At 35.8% G+C, this 24,954-nt stretch overlaps 1 non-coding gene across 1 annotated transcript; it reads right to left on the bottom strand.

Annotated features, from left to right (window-relative positions):
* Positions 1–20,979: 20,979 nt before the first annotated feature.
* Positions 20,980–21,085, bottom strand: LOC140613690 (U6 spliceosomal RNA). Its single transcript, XR_012014579.1, has one exon. It is a non-coding gene; the product is annotated as a U6 spliceosomal RNA (small nuclear RNA).
* Between the last annotated feature and the right edge of the window lie 3,869 nt (positions 21,086–24,954).

Below are 24,954 nucleotides of genomic sequence, written 5' to 3'. Positions count from 1 at the left end.
ATGCGTGGTACATGAACATCCCAACTGGATGTAGCCAAGGACAGTTAGCCTTTTTACACTCCACTTGCCTTACTTAACTCCAGATCTACACAATATATGGTCAACTTTTATATGTAATAGATAGTAACAAAAAATATATATTAATTGAAATTTGTGTAGAGAGTAGTCTGAGCGTGAAATTTCTTTAACAGAACAAACTCAAAGTAGATCTACTGTGATGATTGATGGCAAAACCATCTGTGAGAGGACCACTTATTCTTTTCTTTTTTTTTTTATAAATTTTTTATTTATTTATGATAGTCACACAGAGAGAGGGAGAGAGAGGCAGAGACACAGGCAGAGGGAGAAACAGGCTCATGCACCGGGAGCCCGACGTGGGATTCGATCCCGGGTCTCCAGGATCGTGCCCTGGGCCAAAGGCAGGCACCAAACCGCTGCGCCACCCAGGGATCCCACCACTTATTCTTATACTGTATAAAAATGTAGGTTTTAGATATAACACACACACACATGCGCACACATGGAAGTGCAACTGGTATAATATACCAAAGCTTTGTGCAAATTACAGTTACCCACAGCTCACGTACACCATCTGGTCCCCTGGGTAGATGCTCATTAGACATTTGTGAATCAAGAGGATGCCTTGGAAAGTATAAGAGAGGGAGTGGGGTGAGACAACACCTCACAGTGCACCACTGCTGAGTACATGCTCTGTTTCTCACCAACCAATTATCTAAAAGCTCTTAAGAGCAAAAGAATTGTTATTCTTTATTGACCATCTCCTTTTTCTCTATCTTAACCCTCTCATCCCCACTTTTTAAATATTTTGTAACAATTAATTTATTTTTCCCCAAATAAATGTTTATATCAACAACCAACCAGTACAAATTCTAAAACTCAAGTGGTTCAGTTCAATATATTGAGATTTTTCAATAATAAGTGATCAACTAGTTTTTGAGCTCTTAGGCTCTAAACATTTTATATTTCGTGCCTACACATTTAATTCTCAAGATCAACTAAAATGTTTTCTTTAAAACAAAATTCAAAACTAATCTTTGCTGTAATTCTCACTCTTCGTTTTGGTTATTATTAAACCTGGCAAACTTTACAGTGTATTCAAATTCTCCATTCAAAAATTTGCAAGAATATCAGAACTGGAATGATAAACCCTGAGGCTGCCATAGAAAACTGTGAAACTTTTGGTTTGGAATTTATTGATCCAAACTCCTTATTTGCGGGATCCCTGGGTGGCGCAGCGGTTTAGCGCCTGCCTTTGGCCCAGGCCGCGATCCTGGCGACCTAGGATCGAATCCCACGTCAGGCTCCCTGCATGGAGCCTGCTTCTCCCCCTGCCTATGTCTCTGCCTCTCTCTCTCTCTCTCTCTGATGACTATCGTAAATAAATAAAATAAAATAAACTCCTTATTTGCAAATGAATAAAATGAGAGTCAGAATGATTTGCCCAAGGTTATGCCATTAGCTAGTTGGGAGATCCTGACCTAGGATCCTGTGATACACGAAGCCTCTCATAGCAAATGCTAATTTTAGTAATATCACAAACCTTCCTTTTGATAACAAAACATACATACACCTGAGAAGATAATCTATTGATTAATCTTGACTTTGTTTCTCCTGTCAAAATATTGATTAACCATTATGTAGTCAGAACACAAATGATTTTTTAAATGAAGTTATTTTTAAACTACTTTATCTATGCAAGCTAGCATACTCCTTTTTATTTAGTTTATGTTTTTAGTGATTTCCTGAAATCACAATCACTTGACACTGTAAAAGCTAACTGGAAATCATCCGCATGTGCACAAACTTTTAGGATCATTCACAGTTCATGCAGGAAAGGTACAACGAAAGATTCTGCATAACTAGAAGCAAAGCAGAGGACTGAAACGAATGAAATTATATCATGGACTATACTTCTTTTACATTAGTAGCCAGCTCAAAGAGCTAATTAGTGTATTCACAATATATATAAAAATAAATATTCAATAAAAGTAAAGATATTTTGAAAGAGACCGTTTTTAGAGATGGAAGCTTTTATCTATTCTGGAACAACAGAGGGTGAAAAATCAAAAGTTACTATGGTAACTCACATTAAGCATTACTCCACCCTAATTTGTTTGATCTGCAAATACTGTAAGATATGGATCAATTTATGATCTTCGGAGCTATTAGACTTACTGGTTACTATGGTCTTTAGTGGGATTATGCAAATGGATTTTATCACAGTCACTTCAGCATTTATTTATTTTGTCATTAATCAAATATTACAATGAATGCCTACTCTGAGTCAGACGGTGCTACAGATGCTACAGATAAGTAGTGAGCAAAAACAGTCTCTCAACTCAAGGTTTCGTTGAGAGACAGATACTATCAAATTAACTCCCAAATGAATGTAAATTGGAACCGTGCTAAGTGTTGGGAAACAAGGTGCTATGAGAGATTAAGTAGGGGGTTCCCTGGTTCTCTCCCGTCCCAGGTCTGTCTCCCACACAGCACTAGTTAATACTGCTCACCGAAGGATGAATAAGCTTAAAGCAAGTTTAAGGAATTTCTAAAAAACTGAGCCATTAAGTTTAAAATTAGTGAAAATATAAAGAGAAGTAGGACCAATTCTAAATGTGTGTTAACTCTGTTTCTCTGCTCTGATTCTCCTTTGCTGCCTGCTGATCCCTGCTGACAGCCTTTTCCAGATTGAAGGCACCAGTTGCTTCTGTCTTTCTCTTCACTGACATATTTTAGAAAGGATCACGCAGCCCACACCTCTAGGTGAAGATAGAGCGCCTCAGCTTTTTCTTTTGTGTGATACTCGGATTTGTCACATCAAGGCATTTCAACAGAGCAAAAATTGTGTTTGCTGGAAAACCCCCAGTCTCAGAACAGCAGTGCGTACCTGTTAGACTAGTAATATTCCTGAAGCGGACCACAGGGCTGATGGGTTCCTGAGTCTGGGAAATGTAGGACCTGTGTGGTCTCTCTCATTTTTCAGCTTTGATAGGGGCTTAGGGTTTTAAAAAAATTAGTCTGCCTATGAATTGTGTGCACGTGCATGTATGGTGGGTGTGTTTGTGTGATTAGACATTTGAAAAATATTCCTCTTTTTAATATAAACATTTTTACAGGAATAAATTTATCCTTATTCAATGATTTATCAAAGATAACATGTTTGATATTACAACTTCAGCTTTGGTAACAAGGCTTCCTTCCAAAATCTAACTTACAGATTTATATTATTATTTTTGAAATATGCACTATTATTTAATTTTAGGTGTTTTTCATTTTCATTCAATTTATAGCAACTTTTTACCATGTGATTACATTACAGGCAACATATCTATTAAATAAAACCTCTTGTAATAATGGTTTGTACAGTGCAGAATCACAGACTTGCCTAAATTTTGCCTATAAGAAGCTTATTTTGTCAAATATTAGAACAACTATTTTGTATTCCTGCAGATTTATCCTAACATTATCAGTTTATCCTAAACATTATCAGTTTGCAATAAAACATATTAAGATACATTTGGATATTTTAATAGTAATATTATTACAAGATCAGTTTTTCCAAGATGTTAAGCAATGTATAATACTGATTATTTTTATTACAATTGTCATTTGTTGGACAGTCCAGATATAGCCATTGTCTTTCTTGCAGCCTATTTTATCAGTAAGCAGTTTATTAAATATAGGGTGCTTAGTTTATAGACACACGTATAAAGAATTAAAAATTCTATTTTCAAAAGCATGTGAAAAGGCTTTATCAGATTTTTTTAAATAATTTCTACAAATGTTGAAATTGCCCAAGGAGATACTAAGCTTTATCAGTCGGAATGAATTTCCATATGACATCTTTCACTTCATTTATATGTTATCAGGTGAATTACATATAATTGCAAGGGGAAGAAAAACCCTGCTCTCCAACAAGTTTCAGGTAAGAGTATTGTTATTATTATAATTCTAGAACATGTGTTTGTCTTTTAAAAAGTCACCCTTTAAATTCTGTATATCCAGGAACTATTCACTAATTAGTGTATTGATAGTCCTCTGTGTGTCCCACAAGCTATATTTCTTCACAGATGGATAAAGGATCTTCTTCCCTTTAGTGCTATATGTTCCCTTTAGGGATATGAGCAGACAGTATTCTGGATCAATGAACACAACTTGCTCTCCCTTTAATCACTTAATATAAGTGCATGATGTTTTTAACCTTTGTGACCTATATAGTATTTCATCAGTCCTAAAACTGCATTCGATACATATGTTTTATTTTTTATTTTTATTTTGTTTGCACAACATTATGCTCAACTTAATTTAGTCTACATCAGCAACATTTCTAGATGTGGCTCTCTTTGGCTGCCTTTCAGTCTCATGGGCTATATAAAAAATACATAAATTATTAAGTTTAGCATCATTGAAAACATGTGCATCTATGTAAAACTGTCATACATTCAGTGGCTCCATCTGTGGCTATAGTAATACAAACCATTAACGTGCACAATCCTGTATGTTAATTCAAATAAACAAAACCCAGTTGGATACATAACCTGATATTGTGGTTTGGGTAGGTACCATTTTATTTTGTCAAGCATCAAATAGGAAGAGTAATAGAATACATGTATTGTTTGGGTTTGTTGGCATTTCCTTGTTCTAACAAATGTGAGCCACCCTTCAGAGTAAAATCACTAATTCAGTGTGGTGGATTTGTAACAACAGGACCTTTTCCACATCCCAACATTTGTCATCATTAGAACATATGCTTCAAGTGCATACATTTATAGTGAAATGTTTGCATTGTGTGTCCTAGGGTGATCTCTCTAGTATCATTTGTTAGGGAAGGGAATAGAAAAATGACAAATAAAGAGAAAGATGTTATTTAATTTTAGTCTGGTGAGAGTAAGATGATTGTTGCTCTATTAAATTCTTTTAATTTAGCATCTGTTTTTTTTATAATGACAATTTAAATGGTTACCTCTACACATAAACCCTAAATCAAGCGTTCTAAGGATGAGTCAGACTTTCTTATGATTCCTTTTTTTGGCCTGTTTCTATAACAATAATTTGTAATATGTTTTTCCATAGAAAGAATAGGGAAAAATCAGTCTTTTCTGTAGCAAGTTTATTTTAAATTTGTATTTCATCACTGATAATTTAAGAAAAGTCTCTTCAGTCTAATAAACGTGTTGTACCTAAGGTTATATAAACATTTAAGATTGTTACCAAATTGGAGGAAATTCTACTAAGATTTTTGTTTGGTTGGGGTTTTTTTTTCGTATAAAAGCTATAAAGTTTCAGGACATATCACATTTTCCTTAACAGGAAAGAATCTCTGCTTTCCTTTGTCCTGCAGTCATTAACTAGGGCCTTGAAAGGTTCCAGTGCAAACCATAGGGCTTTAAACATAAGCTTTATTACTTTCATGTTACATCTACTTCTGTGAAGGCCCCACAAAGGATGTGTTATTGTTATTTGCATGCCAGAAATAAGGATGGTGAGGCTTAGAAACATCAAGAGATTGCCCGCTCATACCACAGATCAAGCAATCTGGAATTTCTTGGATTCGGGGCCAATATGTTTAATCTGTGATGTACCTTCTTATTCTCCTCCAGTTACCTACGCTTTTTTAGCTCTAATGCTGTAATTTCTTTTTATTTAGAGGCTTTCAAAACTAAACTGGAATTTATTTTTACTCTATCTAAATATCACTAAGTGACAGTGGCATATGCTTATTATCATGCCAGACTGGTATATTCAGTCATTTATTCATCAAATATTTATTTGGTATCTACTTCATGTTTACATACTCTTAGGCTCTGAAAAGATAAAAATGAGTGAGAAAGATATGGTCCTTGCTCTCAAACATCTTTTAATCTAGTGAAAATAATGATGAGAGATTACAGACAAATGAGAAACTAAGATACTGTGTGCCGGGCCACTAAATTCGATAGACAAGGAAGACTGATAAGTGGAAAGAGTCAATATCATAAAGAAGTCTATGATTTAGCCAGTACAACAGAAGGTAGATGAATGAACATGTTCTAACTCCCAGGGATCAATATGTGAGGACCCTTTTTGTTGTGGTGTTTATTTGCTCAGGAATGTCCTTTGCCAAGAGGTGCCTAAGCAAATACCTATGTATTTGCCAAGGACCAGTAAATATGTTATCTCTTATGAGGGCTTTTATGACCCTGCCCAGATATTTGTTTTCTTGATATACGTGTTTTCTCATTTATATATGGAGAAAATAATTGTCTTTGATGAACTTTTAGCACACTGCTTGCTATACAGCTGTCATTAAATTATTATCGTCATCGGTTACTACTCCTGCTCTGTGGTCTCACCATTTTTGAGATTCACTTGTGGTATTGATAGCATCATATACTTTAATAATAATCATTAGTTAGCTAATTATTTTGCCATTTACAGATTTATCCACAAAAGGGGAAGTCATTCCTTGGCATGACTAAGTACCTGAGTAGTCCCACCTGGGTTAAGAGTCTCAAAGAAACAACAGTTGCTCATTTGAGATAAGGAGATATTTAGTTATTCTTCTCCAAACAGGGGTTTCCTGCATAAAAAGTGGAAGCTTTTTGAGGGAATATATCCTTTAATTGGATAAAAAAATAAAGTCTCTAGACTATTCTGACTGTACAACTCTTCAGGTAACCTCGGTGTCCATTGAAAGATGAATGGATAAAGAAGATGTGGTTTATGTATACAATGGAATATTACTCAGCCATTAGAAACGACAAATACCCACCATTTGCTTCAACGTGGATGGAACTGGAAGGTATTATGCTGAGTGAAGTTAAGTCAATCGGAGAAGGACAAACATTATATGTTCTCATTCATTTGGGGAATATAAGTAATAGTGAAAGGGAATATAAGGGAAGGGAGAAGAAATGTATGGGAAATATCAGAAAGGGAGACAGAACATAAAGACTCCTAACTCTGGGAAACGAACTAGGGGTGGTGGAAGGGGAGGAGGGCGGGGGGTGGGGGTGAATGGGTGACGGGCACTGAGGGGGGCACTTGACGGGATGAACACTGGGTGTTATTCTGTATGTTGGTAAATTGAACACCAATAAAAAATAAAATTATTAAAAAAAATAAATCCATAACTAATAAATTTAAAAAACAACAACAAAAAAAACAACTCTTCAGGTAAAAACTACCTAAATACATCCCAACACATGTATATTTATTTTTAAATGATGTGCATTTACTATTGTACTAGTACATTATGCACATTATAAAATATTCATGAAATAGGAATTAGGAATAAAATAATTATTAAAAAAATAAATTTGCATGTACTTTTCACTTTTTCATTAGAAGTATATCAGTAACTCTCTTTGATGTGACTCCATATTTCAAATAGTCTTAAAGTTTTAGGGATCCCTGGGTGGCGCAGCGGTTTGGCGCCTGCCTTTGGCCCAGGGCGCGATCCTGGAGACCCAGGATCGAGTCCCACGTCGGGCTCCCGGTGCATGGAGCCTGCTTCTCCCTCTGCCTGTGTCTCTGCCTCTCTCTCTCTCTGTGACTATCATAAATAAATAAAATTAAAAAAAAAAAAAAAAAAACAAATAGTCTTAAAGTTTTAGATACCTTTCTATGACTTTTTGACATATCTGATGACATCATCATTGATTTTTACTTCATGGTGCATAGTTCAGGGAGTTTATGCTTACGGAAGACAAGTCAGCTCTGCCTCTCTTTTCTGTTTGTGTTTCATCTGTGCTTGTATTTGTAGTATAATCTTCAGCCTAAGTCTTAAGATGAGATAATTTAACTCTCCATTTATTTTAGATGAAGATTAATATTCATAAAAGTTGAAATATTATATTTCTGTCATGACCAAGCCAGTTTTTTTTTATCTACTTTGGAGGTCACTGTCCTGGAATTGTATTTACCAGCTGTGATTTATGACTGTATGATAAGATTTTGAAGCAGTTTTTATCACTTAAGAGTTTTTTTTTAAATGGGAGTGGGAATTCCCACATCCCAACTACCATAGATTTGATTCAATAGACTTAACTCAATTTTAATGTACTCCCTGAATGATTCTAAAACACAAATGAAATTGAAGGGTAGAAGACATAAATTCTAGAATTGCCTATACACTTAAAAAAAAAAAAGCTCTCCCTCTTTCTTACTCATGGTTAGTTGTAGAATGGTTAAGTAGAATATGGCCATGTTTACATTCTGGGTGTCAGCAAGTGGTGTACAGCTTATAAGGCCACATTCTCTATAAACCCAGGCTTAGGTAGTAAAGAACACTAGGGGAAGGAGTTTGTAGTGCCAGCTACCAGAGAAAAATACTGTCGATTGTCCTCTAGAGCTCAAAAAGAAAGGGAAAAGAAGAAAAATTTAGAAGCCCTTGAGAATGTGAAGCGATTCCTACTAATAAATGGAAGTGGTGAGGTGGCTGTGTTGGCTTCTCTGACAACGTACTCAATGAGTTAGAGCTCAAGTGGAACTGATCATATTTTATTCATGTTTCTATTTCAAGTGCTTTATTCATACATGGTACATGTTAATAGTATTATAAGATAGAGGATATTTTGGTTTGTTCAGCAATATGTTATTATTCTACAGTTATTCTCTATCATATAGTAATCATATGTGAGTTCAATTTATCTCATAGATGCAATATATGTAGTAAAAGTAGTTAGATAGTTACATTTAAATATTTATCTTTAGGGGGTCTCTGTGGGGCTCAGCAGTTGAGGGCCTGCCTTCAGCTCAGGGCGTGATCCCGGGGTCCTGGGATCGAGTCCCACATCCGGCTCCCTGCGTGGAGCCTGCTTCTCCCTCAGCCTGTGTCTCTGCCTCTCTCTCTGTGTCTCTCATGAATAAATAAATAAAATCTTTAAAAATAAATAAATAAATAAATATTTATCTTTAAATAAGATTCCTAATATAAGTATGCAGAGTCATAACTCTTGCACCCACACACAGCATTCACTCATAGGAAAACTATTCCAGAATGTAGAAATTTTTCAGTGATGTGAGTATAATAAAAATATATGCTTATTATTGGGTATATAGTAATATTGGTAGAAGATTCGCATAATTCTATAATTACACATACAGGTATCATGATATTATACCTAGCAATATGGTTTAACCATCTCAAAAGAAAGAAATAGAAATTACTATAAACAAATAAAAATAAATAAATGTAATAAGTAACAATTATTGAATGAGCAAGTATTTATGTAGAAATAAACCACACTTAAAGTTTCCCATAATTGACTAATAAGATTATTTTCATCAATATTATTCCAATTTTGTCAATAGGAAATTTCAGATGAGCAAGGCTTAACAGTGTACTCTGGTATGTCATTAGCAAATTATCATTGAACTCCTCTACCAATATATTTGTTTGCTTCTGACTTTTTAAAAAATATTTTATTTATTTATTCATGATAGACATAGAGAGAGAGAGAGGCAGAGACACAGGCGGAGGGAGAAGCAGGCTCCATGCAGGGAGAGCCTGATGTGGGACTCGATCCCCAGACTCCAGGATCGTGCCCTGGGCCAAAGGCAGGCACTAAACCACTGAGCCACCCAGGGATCCCTGCTTCTGACTTTAACAATAAAATATCAGCACTTTTTTTTTTAAGTATTTTATTTTTTAATTTACTTTATGTTCTCTTTTTTTTTTCAGGCATTATATTCTTTATATTAACAACTGGTAATATATCTGAAATGTTCTGAGTCAGATCTGGACACTGTGTGTTGTGGCTATGTGCCTAAACAATTTACTTTTCTAGTGACACTGGTTTCTTGGGCTATATCAATAAGTAATCTAGAAACATTTTGATAAAAATAAATATGGGTGATGGAGTTTCAGAGTCATTTTTTTCCTCTCCAGGCAAAGTTCTATTCATAAATTTGTGTTCAATTTATCATTATGTTATTTCTGGTCACACTTCTTCCCCTAAAGAGAAACAAAAAATGTTTATTGGTACTGTCTTCCTTCATTTTGATTCACATTTTATAAAATGACTTTTTCTCAAGTCATTGATTGATTTATATGATTGAGTCATATGATTTTGGAGAAAAAATTAATGGTTTCTGATTCAAAAAACCTGAGGTTATATCTCATTTTTTACCTTGCCTACTGTGCAACTTTGGGCAATTAGTTTAACGTCTCTGGGTTTTAATTTTCTTGCATATAAAATTAGAGTATAGTAATACATTGTCTGCATTATCTTGTTGGTAGAAGGGATTAAAAAGATAAGTATACATGGACTTTGTAATGCCTAAAGATGACTACAGATTTTAAATTAGTGCTTCACTTTTGCCCGATAAAGAGACCATGCTGTTTGAAAAACAACTATTGAGATGGTGTTGACACAGAATGAAAGGAACTCTCTGGTTCTTTGATCCAAATAGTGATCATTTAAACCCATTTAAACTGGTACTATCAGTTGGTTCAGGTCAGAGGGGCCAGGGCCTGATTATAGAGAATCATGCTGCACAAACTGTAGGACAAAGAGTTCAACAGAAAACTGCATCAGACCAGTTAAGAAGTTGAAGCAGCAAACTGAACTTTTTTTTATATATAAGGGTCAGGGTCAGGTAGAAGGGTGAAGGCCTGAGATCTTTTCAAGCAGACCTGTGCTCCAGTATTGCAACCCTAGCAGAGAAACAGGCAAAATTAGCATGGAGCCCATTGAACCATTAGAGAAGACATGATTAAGTCCATATCTAAACTATATATTGTTCCACTAGCCAATTTCATTTTGGAAACAGAGGAAAATATGAGTCAAAGGCAACTTTAAAAAAAAAAGAATGTGATTAAAATGCAAACTAACATGCAGAAGGAGGTAAAAGAGAAATTCAGGCAACATTTTATTGTTTGAAGCAGAAACTAAGGCATTTTAAAGATTACAACTCCAACACACCTTCCCTTTGCAGCTGAGAAAACCAGGCCTGGAGAGGGTAGGTCATATGCCAAGGTTCACACAGACCAGGATTTGGATATAGTTTTGTCTGGGGTCAGACCCGGTGTTCTTGAACCCTACATCATACTCTCCAAGATGACTGTGAAGATGTTCTCATTTGGTGGTGACCAATAACAGTTTATTATGTTTAGTGCTCTCAAAATATAAGTAAATGTAAAACAGATAGTTAAGTATGTAATAGCTCAATTTCTCCTGTTGTCATCACTCACACGAAATGTATACACAAACACATACAGACAAATAAGATGTCTCATGGAAAATGTCAAATGACATTATGGGGACCTTTAGGAGAAAGCAAGAGGGAAAACCTATGTTAAAATAAACTTAGAAATCAATATTAGAAATAGCACCAAAAAGTGAAGAAATAATAGAATTGACTTAAATGTCAAATTTTTCTTTCATGTTAAAAGCCACCTTCTATCATTAAAGAATTTCAACCTGGATTATTTTACGCCACTAAGATTCAGCACATGTAGGTTAATAGCCATCAAACAGGTCTTTCCTGAAGGCAAGGCACAGAGGCAAACATAATAATCACTGCAGATAATAAGACTGCCAAAGGTTGCAGTGAGGTTTAGAAATCCGCAGTCAAATTTAACTGTCTGTTCTCAAGGTGTGTACATTACCAGGCCAATTATCCTAATGTGTATTCTCATTTATAGAATACACACCCTCAAAACTTAAAAAAAAAAAAACTGAAAGTCTTTATCTCTCAAATTTAATTTGTTGCCACTTTCACCCCTTGAGAAGCTAAACATTTCGTTGTGTTTATATTTTTGACAGTGAATTGGTATTTTATTTAAACAAAGCCCTTTTCTAAGTAGCGAGAGATAAAGTTGGAATTTTGTATTTAAATGTCGAATTACTTTAATGGAAAAAACTACCTAAGGTGGGTGTTTGCAGATAGGTAGAAACTAATCATTCCGATGCAACGCATGTATTAATTTTAAAAAGGACTCCCTCTCTGTTCTCTCTCTTCTCTCTCTCTCTCTCTCTCTCTCTCTCTCCATGTGTATCTACTAATGGCTAAAGGTTAAATCACAATATAATTTTCCATCTTTTTTAAAGATGAATTCAGATGGTTTCACTTTTCTGTAGATAGAGGACCTGAGCCGTCATCAAGATACGGACAGAATTAAAAGTTGCTTTCAAAGCTTAACTGGAGAGTTTTCCCCGCCCCACCCTGGAGGAGTGGGGGGGGAGGGTAGCAGCCCCCCTGCTTCTCGGAAGTGAAGGCAGCTCTGGGCGGGAGCGCATCATCCAGAAGGAATGTGACTCTGGCCTGGGGGCGAGGTGCAAACTATAAATTTGCACTTCTGCTGCCTCTGCCCCACTGTCCACAGAGAGCGTCCTTATACTACGATGATAAGTGAGGAAAAGGTTAGTGACCATGTCATGGTCTCTTAAAAATAACTTATGTCAGCAGATTTTTGCCTAACTTCTTGATAACACTTTAAATAAAGGAAGTTTGTTAGAGCCCACTAGTGATATTGCCCACTAGTGATATAAAGTGTGCACCAACTGGACTGTTTATAGAATCGCTGATACCAGGGCTGCACAAAATCTAGAGATAGTTTTGCTTTTCTTATAGGCAAGGCAACTGAAGTCCAGAGACTTTTTTTTTTTTTTTTTTTTTTTTTTTGAAGTCCAGAGACTTTAAGTGACCTTGCTGAGTACCTCCCGACACCCGCAGTAGAGTGGCCCTGGAACCCGGCGGAGGACTCAGGCTGCGCTCTTTCATCAAGGACATGCTTCTCCTCGGGTAAACGAGCGCACCTTCCCCTTACAGGGCATCCCTCCGTGTGTCACTGGAAACACAGTGGGAATGTTCTGGCTGGAAGCAATTGCAGAGTTCACCTAGAGGAGTTTCTTATTTTGCAACTAAGAAAACTGAGGCCCACAGAACAAGTAAAGTAACAGCAAATTTACCTAAAGCAAGGACGACAGATGTGGGCCTGGAATGTGCACGTTTTAGCTACTAGTCCAGTGTCCCGGTATCACGGTTTATCATTTTGTTCATACATGTGCAAAGACCAATCATATCTATGGCTCATCCCTTTTTCTCTTTTTTCCTGTGCTCTACTCTTTCCTTTGCTCAGAATAATTATTTGAGTATTATAAAGAACCATTGTTACAGAAATGGTAATTCCTTAAAGAATCACCAGATTCCTGTGCCGTGATACGGAAAGTAGTAGAAGTAGCAGGAGCCCCGCCTACCCTTGTGTGTGCATCTGCGTGAGCCAGACTGCTGTGGGGAATGGAGAGAGCAAAGGAAAGAGCCTCTTGTGTCCCCTGCAGATGGGAGGGGAAGCCTTGAAAGCCTGCAGTGTGAACTGTAGGATCACGGATACCAGAACAATCTCACTCCACCATGATTGCTGTTGGCGTGGGGCAACGCCTCACAGAGGACCTCACGGCTGGCCTTGAGACGTGTGCCAGGTGCTACTGCAAAATCTCATGGTCACAGTTCGTAATACAGAAAAGTGCTCACAAAATTGATCCTATCATAATCCAAAAGTAGTAATTCAGGAGAATGTTTAATAGAAGTTCAAAGACACATAATGTACATTAGAGAAAAGGATGGTTTAAATCTCCCTTGGGGTTTACTGACTTTTCCAATTTTAGAGCGAAATAAGAAGGTAAACATACCAACGGTGCTCGGGGCTGTTGAAGCATCTTGCTACTCCGGGTCCAGCGCACACAGGCTGTAGCCACTTCCTGAAGTCACACTCCTCCCTCTGTAAGTTACAGCCGCACCCTTAACTCCTCTTGATATTATGTTGTTGTTTATAATATAAGCGTCTAAACCAATTTACAAAAAATGAATGGCAAAGAATGTAGCTACTGATTTTGAAATTGTCTGTGCTCACAAGAGACCTTAAAATAAAAAAATATATTTTCCTATATTTCATCATCACCCTCCTACTTAGTAAGCGTTACATTAATATTTCAAATTAAACTACTTGAAAATACACAAAATTTACAATGCACTGTGTTTCAAATTGGTCTAGATAGGTAGGATAACATTTTTCTGGTAATCAGTTTTTTAGTGCTAGAAATTAGGATCTAGGATCTTCATTTCTTTGGTTTTATTGCAATGGCTACACAGAGATATCGATTTGCTAAGTCATCCACTGTGTACCTATGGCTCAAACTAATACATGCCACAATTTCTTGTATAGAGAATTTTATATATGCTCAGAGATAAAGTTTTGCCTTTACTTTCCCTAAGTTTTCTTATTTGGGGGGTAAAATTCAAAGAATTCACTTAGTCCTTAGTTTTCCAAGGCTTAAATCACTCAGCATATAAATTGAGGAGTTCTAGGATATTTTTTCTGATGCCTTTTTGGATAATTAAAAATAAGAAGAGAGGGCACTTACTTAGCTAGAAAGAATATTAAGGCATACTCTATTTAAAGAAAAACAATAAAATTTTCTCTTTGAACCTGGAATAAGATAGAGTTAATAACTGTTTATTGAAGAGATGAAGAAAAAGATTATTTGGAGGAGAACAACAAAAATAAACATAAAACCAATCCTAACCCCAGAATATAATGATATTTTAATCTATACCTAATCAGACCCTTTTCTATGTACATATGCACAAATATATACATATATTCCTTTGTTTTTAAAAATTTTTTTTTTATTTATGATAGGCACACAGTGAGAGAGAGAGAGGCAGAGACACAGGCAGAGGGAGAAGCAGGCTCCATGCACCGGGAGCCCGACGTGGGATTCGATCCCGGGTCTCCAGGATCGCGCCCTGGGCCAAAGGCAGGCGCCAAACCGCTGCACCACCCAGGGATTCCCCTTCCTTTGTTTTTTAAACATAAAACCATGTTTATGTATACTAATATATACTAGGTTTTCACTCAAAAAGATAAAAAACAGTTATTTCCTAATCAGTATCCCAAATTGTTTTTAAGATCATAATATGTCCCATCTTGTGACTGTGAAATAACTATTCATCAATCACTCTTGTATTGTTGGACCTCAAGTAATTTCCATTTAAATTTTTTTTTTTTTTTTTTTTTTTTTTTTTTTACTTTTTAGAGTGAGAGGTAGAGGCAGAGGAGAGGGAGATAGAGAATCTTAAGCAGGCTCCACACCCAGCAAAGAACCTGATGCTGGGCTCGACCTCTCCACCCTGAGATCATGACCTGAGCTGAGATCAAGAGTTGGATTCTTAACTGCCTGAGCCACTCAGACACCCCAAGTGGTTTCCATTTTTAAAAATTTATACAATACAATTATCTTTATTACTATCACTCAAAATTTGTGTATCTTCTGATTTTCTTAGGAAATTTTCCTTAAGATAAAGTCTTAAAATTGATAATACAAAAGACATGTTACAGTTCTTAAAGGCTTTTCCCCCATTTTTAAAAAGTAATCTCTACACCCAACATGGGGCTCAAACTCACAACCTCAAGATCAAGTGTTGCACACTCTACTGACCGAGTCAGCCAGGTGCCTCTCAATTATTTCTTAATTGAAGCAGAGCATTATGCTGTGGCCGCCAGTTATCATTTTTATATGTGGAAATAGCCATGTCCAAAGTCGCCCAAATGCAGGAGCAAGGTCACTAATACATGGAGTGGTCTTAAAACTCTATCAATAATATCTCCTTTATTTTTTTTTAAGCTTTAATTTTTTTTTTATTTATTTATGATAGTCATCACAGAGAGAGAGAGAGAGGCAGAGACATAGGCAGAGGGAGAAGCAGGCTCCATGCACGGGGAGCCCGACATGGGATTTGATCCCGCATCTGCCGGATCGCGCCCTGGGCCAAAGGCAGGCGCCAAACCGCTTAGCCACCCAGAGATCCCTAATATCTCCTTTAATAATGGAGGCATTATAGCTTTCCACTCAGTTCATTTCTGATTTGTTCACATATTTTGGATGTATTTAATAAAAACTAAGAAAACAAAAACAAGAAAATGACTTTCTAAATGAATAATCATAGATTTTCCCAAGTAAGTACCCAAAGTACACAATACCTTCACAAGTACCCAAATACCTCCAATGTAAAAGAAGTTTTATGATATTAAACATTATATATGTACATACATAATGACATTGAACAATATATGCAGCGATGTCAAAGATATATATATATATAGAGAGAGAGAGAGAGAGAGAGACTAAAAGAGAGAGAATTAAAATTTAAGGGCATTGAGGATTTCCTGGTGTTGAATTATTTAAGGGTCATCTGTCTTTCACCCTGTAATGCTGATAAATGGTGAGTGAAATAAAGCCAGCAAACAGGTATTCCCTAAAACTGAGATATCTGTCTCGTGTGACAATATTCTAAAATCCATGCTTCATTTGGATAAATATAAAAATCTCACTTTTTCCTCATCACCACAGGATCTTATCCTTACCCAGGACGATTTTGCCTAGCTTCATTTTGACTAGTTTGTATCTTGAAAACAATATATTTTTTTTCCTGCTCCAAGTACAGAATTGTATATTGGCCATGGCTTTCAAACCTCAGAATCTGTGGCATTTCCCTCTTCTCTTCCTGAGCAATTTAGCCCTGCGGCCTTTAGGTGGGGCACAGCACAGTAAGCGAGGCATGAGCTCACTTTGGGGTGGCCCTAATGAGCAATGTTTAGAATCAAGCGGAATGAGTAAGTCATCCCTGTGGAAAGGGTGGGGTAGCCTGGTGTGGGACATCCCTGCAGAGGGATGGCCGCTGTGGGGTTTCAGAGCCCAAATAAGGTGGGAGGATGTCTACGTGTGGAGTGGATGAGTGTGAGATATTACACCTTGAGTGAGGTGACGGTGGTGTGTATCCTAGTGCAAGAGCTGCCAAGCAAAGTGTCTACACGGGATGTGTGGCTGTGGTAGTGAGGGATTGGTTAGCATAGGGAGTGAATGAAATGTTAACAAAATAAGAATAATGGGACGTAGCTTTCTCACTGTCAGAGAAGGAAGTTATGAATAGGGAGAGGGAGTAAACTAGAATGAACCCTAAGATGTGATTGGAAGTGGGTTGTGAACTCATGGATTCCAAAAACTACGATAGAGAAAAAAATTCAAATGCAGACACGTAATATATGTACATACAAATTGGGTTAGAGCTGTAAGTAGATAAATATCAACGTGGTTAAAATGCATCCACAGTACTTATTCATGAGCAGGCCTTGGAGCAGCAAGCTAGGCCGCAGCTCCATATTACAGGGAACTCAAGTCTGACAGCGAATGTTTTAGACTTCCCATTCCCTTGTTGAGCTGGATAATTCCCATGGATCCTGTAAAACCGTTCCAAGCATCCCCCTCCCTGGGAGCCTTCTTTGCTGTTCTCCAGACTGTCAGCTGTCTATTTCCTGCTCCCCGGGCCTGCTTCTATCAGAGCATTTATTACTCTGCTTCTCTATTCACTTCTCTGATCCCACATCGCTCTGCTCCTCCCTCATCACTTTTCTCCCACAGAGCTCATGTAGAATGGACCCCATCGTGGTTTGTTCAACACAAATTTGAAGGCATATGAGAGAAAGAACACATTTCAGGTGAAAGAACACAAGCTTTGATACTCGTGAAAATCTTGGTTAATATCTTTCTGCTGTAACTTACTGGTTTGGGAAACTTGGATGCGTTTCCTAATTTCTTTGAGCCTGAGCTTCTTCATTTGTAAAGTTTCAATAGTAGAACTTCCGTATCTGGCGATGTGTGATTTTTATTTTGAGAGATATAGAAGAGTAAGTATGTAATGAATAGATACATGAAATTTACTTCTAAATTTTCATTGTTATGTGAGGAATGATTTCTATTCCATACAGATATCTACCCACACATGAAATAATAACCTGCTTATGAAGAGACAGTCAATGAAACAGTGGTTGGTTGATTATAGATGCATAAACATTCAGTAATTCTCCCTTTACACTATGGCTTTGTTTTCATTTATTCTTTTCATATTTTAAGAAACCTCTCATTTCTTAGTTTTTATAAACACTCTTTGGAACATGAGTATTTTTCTAAAAAGCTAAATATTTTCTAAGAAAGAAAATGAAACACTTTCTGAATGCTAACTCCCAAGACATGAATCTGTTTTTCACCCTGTATGTCATTTTTACACATACATGCGTACTTTTTACTTGAAAATGCATTGAATTGGCTAACAAGTCATATCTAGCCAAATGGAAGTGTAAAAGCTGTTCTAGATAACTATCAGCAATTTTGATTTAGATCATTGTTCCTCTACTGAACTGAAAATTGTGATAACAACAGCAGTCTTAGTCGGCTTGGCCTATCATAGGAAAATACCAAAGACTGGGCTGCTTAAACAACAAAATCTATTGTCTTACAGGTATGGAGACTGAAGAATTCTGAGATCAAGGTGTCAGCAAGGTTGTTTTCTGGTCAGAGCACTCTTGTTTGCTTGTAGATGGCCATGTTCTTGCTATATCTACTTCTGACCTTTCCTCAGTGCGCGTGGGAGGAGAGAAAGCAAACCCCAGTGTCTCTTCTTCTTCTTTTTTTTTTTTTTTTCCAGTGTCTCTTCTTTTAAGGATACTAATCCTATCTGGCCGGACTTCCAATATGACCTCTTTGAACCTCAGTTACTTTAGAGGCCCCATCTCCAAATAAAGCTAGCTTAGTATTTAGGACTTCAACATATGAATTTTGGTGGGGAGGTACAGTCTCTACATAACATCAGTATTAATAGGAATTAATTTCTTCTTTAGTTGTGCTTATTAAAAAAATAAAATTTATCAGTCATATGAATTTGCAGGCATTATATTAAATAAATATGATATATGGACATCTTTATTTTCATAACCAATATTTGCCAATGATTTTATTTCTAAAACGTTATCCGACTAATATATTTTAAGAAGTTACAATGATACATATGTTCAAGGATTTTCGTTTCAGCAATAAAGTAATAAGAAAAAACTGGAAGCAACTTAAAGGCTTACTTCTAACTAAATTATTAAGTAAATTTTAATATATTAATATGTTTGAAGAATATGTAGCTGTTTAAGAGAATGGGGGAGATCTGTATGTATTAATATGGAAATATGGCTAATCTATATTTTTATTGCAAACAAAATAGTTGAGGAGAGTTATTTGTTAAAACAAATTATTTGGGCAGCCCGGGTGGCTCAGCGGTTTAGCGCCACCTTTGGCCCAGGGCGTGATCCTGGGTACCCGGGATTGAGTCCCACCTCAGGCTCCCTACATGGAGCCTGCTTCTCCCTCTGCCTGTGTCTCTGCCTCTCTCTCTCTGACTCTCTTAAAAAAAAAAAAACTTAAAAAAATGATTTATGTATATACAGTGGCAATACTAAGTATTAGCCAGAAAATGTATGTAAATAAATATATGTCTTAGAAGGAGACCGTAGGAGGAAGGAGTTAAGGAAGAGATATTTTGCTTTATTCTTTAATTTTTAAATTATGTTTACAATGAGTATACATTATCTTTCAAATAATTTTTCAAAAGATGTTTTTATAACTTGCTAGAATGATTAAATAGAAAGGAGTGGAAGCCATGAGGCCTGATCTTAAAAACCTACTCTAACCAGTGGCATATATAGGTCTAACACACAGATCTATTATTAAACATATATTTAGTAGCTACTTCTATTTTTAGAACTCTACTTTGTCTAAAAAATAGAACTGTGGGGACGCCTGAGTGGGCTCAGTGGCTGAACGCCTGCCTTCGGCCCAGGGCGTAACCCCGGGGTCCTGGGATCGAGTCCCACGTTGGGCTTCCTGTAGGGAGCCTGCTTCTCCCTCTGCCTGTGTCTCTGCCTCTCTCTCTCTGTGTCTCTCATGAATAAATAAATACAATCTTTTAAAAAAATAATAAAAGATAACTGTGAAGTTATCATAAGATTTGTAAAATAGGGCAGCCCAGGTGGCTTAGCGGTTTAGCCGCCTTCAGCCCAGGCCCCCTGGACCAGGGATCGAGTCCCAGGTTGGGCTCCCCACATGGAGCCTGCTGCTCCCTCTGCCTGTGTCTCTGCCTCTCTCTCTCTCTCTGTCTCTCTCTGTGTGTCTCTCATGAATAAATAAATAAAAATCTTAAAAAACAAAACAAAACTTTGTCTTTAAAAAAATTGTAAAATAAAAAATTGTAAAAAAATAAGCCTACTATTAAAAGCATAGAGGATCATTGGTAATCAATGCATTTATGCTACATCAAAGTTTGTCAGTATAGATCAAGTCTTGAATTTTACTAGGGCATGTTGCATCAGCACATTTTTAAGCCCTGGATGTTAGCATGCATTTTTAAATGAGCAGAAATGGATTTACGATTTCATGTTGCAAATATAATTTCTTAGGAAAGGTAATTACTATACTGCCTTAAAAGTTTACTTACTATACTATGCAGATGCTTGCAAAGGCTGAGCATCTGCCTTTGGCTCAGGGCCTGATCCTGGGGTCCCGGGATCGAGTCCTGCATCAGGCTCCCTGTGGGGAGTCTGCTTCTCCCTCTGCCTGTGTCTTGGCCTCTCTCTGTGTCTCTCATGAATAAATAAATCATAAATAAATAAATTAAATAAATAAATAAATGTAGGAGATATTTTCCTTAAATTACATTTTTTTAACCAATTCATCGTTAAATTGTCAAAATCCTTATTTAGCCTTTCCTCATCAAATTCCCATATTTTTCTACAAATGCAGTATTAATACATTTCCCTACAGCATTAACTCTGTTTAAAATTCCATGGTTTTCATGTTTTATTCACTCTCTTCTGTAAACATTCTTTATCCGTTTGAATTTGAATTTACATGACAGTCTATTAAACAAAAAGCTTTTTTTTTTTTTGAGAAGTGAGTTCAAGAGTTCAGTTTCAAAAAAACTTGAGATATACTTATCCTATTCTTTTAATTTTTTTAGGTTTGACAAATTTACAACAGCAATTTCATGTTGCAGATGAAAATTATAATCATTGGGAATTTTTTCAACTTCAATCCAGAGACAATTCAGTACCCTTATTTTTATAGAACTAGTTCACATTCTTTTTTTCTGCCCCCCAATATGGAACGCTTCACAAATTTGCATATCATCCTGGCACAGGAGATATGCTAGGCTTCTCTGTATCATTCCTTTTTTTAAAAAAAATATATGTGAGGAGAGCACTCACATTCTTATTAAATGACATATTGTATACTCGGTGACCTCTCTTTTGCTACTTAAATATAGAATTAAACTATAAATGATAGCAAATATTCCTTCAATTTCTGTGGTTATGGAAGAGCACCAGATAGCATATTTGCAGGCTTTGTGGTATAGTTTTGGTATCAAAAATGATTTTGAGCTTGTAGTTTGCTTTGATGAAATGACTACATGAAGCAGAGGGCAGTTTTCCAGTCTCAACATTAAAAGCCTAAGATACTGACTTTTTTTTCCTGTTCCTATCCAAGAGAAATCTTTGTACCGTAAGCCAAAGACTTGCACCAAATTAGTTAGTATTGTTTAAAGGGAAGGTTGAACACAATCTCTTCTTTGGCATAGAAATATTATAGATGGCAAGTGCAGATGTTTCCAGAGTGCATGCCATGTAGCCTTTTATTGAGTTTATATTGTGGAAATTTATGGTACTGTAAAGATTTATCCAGACATCAGTGGGTAACAGATAGCAAATGAAAAACCTTATAGTTCTTTATGAGGCATGTGCATTAAGAGCAATGACCTTTGTGCTCTTTCAAATAAAAATAAAATAGAATTATAAAAACAATAATTGAGATCCTTGTCTACAGTTTATCTTTTTGAAAACTAATATCCAGCTAATTGACTCTTTATCCTTTGTATTTATCTTTTACCACAAAGTTTTTATCCTCCTGGAAAGTATTTCTTTAAAATCATAAGAATTCTGTCTATAAAGTGTAAGGATTAGGGCTGAAAATGTTTGAATACAATAAAAATATCCACATCACTATCTTTGAAGCATTATCAATTTATCTGACCTTTAATTTGAAACATATGTAATATATGTATGAATGAATACCTCTCACGTAAAGTCTACCGATAGAAACTGTATTCTTTATAAAAAGAAAACAAATATGTGCTGATTTCATAAATTAGAATGGTTTACCATTTTGTTGTGAAGAAATTTTAAATATTTTCTTTATTTTTAAGATTTTTATGTATTCATTCATGAGAGACACAAAGAGAGAGAGAGGCAGAGACCCAGGCAGAGAGGGAGAAGCAGGCTCCATACAGGGAGCCCGATGTGGGACTCGATCCGGGGACCCCGGGATCACGCTCTGGCCGAAGGCAGGGGCTCAACCGCTGAGCCACGCAGCGCCCCTGTGAAGAAATTTTTTTTTTTTTTTTTTTGTGAAGAACTTTTAAAGTAAGACATCATTACCTGTAACAAGTGCAATCTCTTTCAGATGTTTTGTACAATAATACAAAATTCTTCTATTTGCTTGTGATCATTAACATATTTTACCAAGACAAATTAAATTAAAAACAATGATTAACATTGGCAATAAATATGTGAATCAAATAATTTATGGATTAAGAAATTGTTCTTGTCTACTTTCTTATTTTCCTCCTAAGCAACTTGACATAGAGACATAAGAAAGCATTAGCTTCTAAATTTTTATTATATGTATTAAATTTGTAGTAAGTACAATATTTATTTATTTTGTACAGGACAGCAGCATATATTTTCACTTATAACTGTGAGTACTTTCCGACGTACTTTGAACTTTTGATGTTTGTCATACTGATAGATGTCAGGGATCTCTATTTTTGTTTTTCTTATCAAATGTTTGCCCATAAATTGTCAATAAGTATCCTGCAAACTACACATTTGTGACTGAATAATTTCCTTATGCCCAGATAAAAAGAAAGAAATAATCATCTAGATATTTTTCTACACAATACATCAATTTTCTGAATGATGACTTTATTTTTATTTTTTGAATGATGACTTTGTCATCAACTAATCAGTATATTTATTCAAAAATGAAACAAACCAGAAATATCTCTAATCTATTCTTTCTATCAATCAATCGATCTATCTTTCTATCTTGACAAAAATCTACTGGTCTAATCTACAATGATCTAATATTTACTTCCAGTGTAAGATCTGAAAATCTCATCGGATAACTTGTGTTGATGCTTTCCAAGCTGCAGAGTTGAAATTTTGTTATACTTTCATGCAATTTTTAGATTTTAACCTTTCTTTGACCACCTATGTGTTCTAGAAAATTATTTTTCAAAAAGAATAGTAATTCTTTATTTTCTTATCTTTCATTTTACCTCCTCTGTTTTTATTATTTTGCCATCTGAAAAGCTGCAATTTTTTTGTGATTCCACTTTTTATGAAATATTGGACAATGAAGAAATGGGTGAAGACAGAGGAAGGCAGATATTTGCTTGACCACTCATTGTTCCAAGTTATGACGTAAAAACAACAAACTAAATGGAGTCTGTGTCTTGCGACCTATTTGTTTACAAGGTTGGTAATCCTTGAGGACAGCCGAGTTGTCCAGTTTGTACAAAGCACAGCCTAGTGGCCATAATAGACTCTGTAAGGTTTCCATAAAGTAAAAAATTAAAAAACAAAGAAAGCACCTGTACTTGTTTCAATGTTTTTGTTTTTAATTCAGTTTAATTCTTAAATAAATTGAAACCTCAATTTTTTAACTTCTCTTTGAAAACTGCATTTCTTATCTCCATTGTATTTATCTTTTCTTATCCAAGCATTGTTCACTATAAAAAAGCGGAAATGTCTGGTTATAAAATAGAACCTCTCATTTTCAATAGAAAGAAAATATGTGTCATGATATTTTAGAAATCCTGAAATCACATATAATCTTAAAACTTCAGAACATAAATATCTGTAAAAAAAAAGCACAACACATTAGTTCATTAGATAATCCTTTTGTCTTAAAGACTTCACTCTTAGAGTATGCCCAATACTTTTCAAAGTATGTTTGAAATGCTGTACTTCTCAGTAAGTATCTTGATTCATTGCTAATTTATTTTTTTTATTATTATTTTAGTAATTTCCACACCCAACGTGAGGCCTGAACTCATGACCCAGAGACCGGCAGTCTCATGCTCCTCCAACTGAGCCAGCCAGGCTCAGCATTTCATTGCTAATTTTTAAAATGTCTGCCAAAACCTGAATATTTTGGTTCAACAAAATCATATGAAAATATTTCCCATATTCAACAAGAACATTTGATAGAAATAGGAAATACTCCTTTGGACCTTGTCCACAAAAATGGTCATTATTTTTAATAAAATAATTATTTATAATAAAAAGCATTATTGCGAACTCTAAATATTGCATATTCTTGTTTGGTAGTATGTGTCTAGCTTTAATATGAGCATATCTTTAAATGTCTTTTATGAAAAATCAAAATAAAGTGAGTAAAACTTTATAGTCCTATTTTATCCTGTTAGCATTCCAAATGGAACACTGGAAATGATTACTATAAAAACTCTTCCAATAATAGAATTTTACATATTAACATATTTAGGATTTCCCCTCTAACATGTCACATTGAGCCTATTTCTAAATCTTCTAGTCCCTTATTCCTTTGGATCATTTTTTCCCAACTACCAACCTTCCCAGCCTCCTGCTTATTTTCAACCCTATCGTTTGGATCCTGGTTTTAAATGCAAGCAAGCTCCAGTGTACATTTCCTTTCCAAACAAGACAGAAATAACAACAACAACAACAACAAAACAAACCCTTTAACTGCTTTAAATAAAGCCTAGTTATCTTGAGCAGCAAAACCTGGACATCTTCTGTTTCTGCAGTTCATCGGCCTTCACTCAGTGTAGTTTCCTTCCCCACCACCACTGGCAGATCATTGCACGAGACAGTTTGTGCCTGTACCTGTGAATCTTAACCAGTGCCTTCTTTTCACATTGCTGACTCCCTCCTTTCTCTTAAACTTCTTCTACCCACTGTGAGGCTCCTCTGTGTCTCATTCAGTAAACATTTTGGAGCCCTTAGCAGAATCGCACGCCTCTACTACA

The sequence above is a fragment of the Canis lupus genome, chromosome 21 (assembly GCF_048164855.1).
Source record: "Canis lupus baileyi chromosome 21, mCanLup2.hap1, whole genome shotgun sequence".
In the NCBI taxonomy this organism is placed as follows: Eukaryota; Metazoa; Chordata; class Mammalia; order Carnivora; family Canidae; genus Canis; species Canis lupus.
The sequence above is the reverse complement of the archived record's forward strand: the minus strand, read 5'-3'. Positions and strand labels throughout refer to the sequence as shown.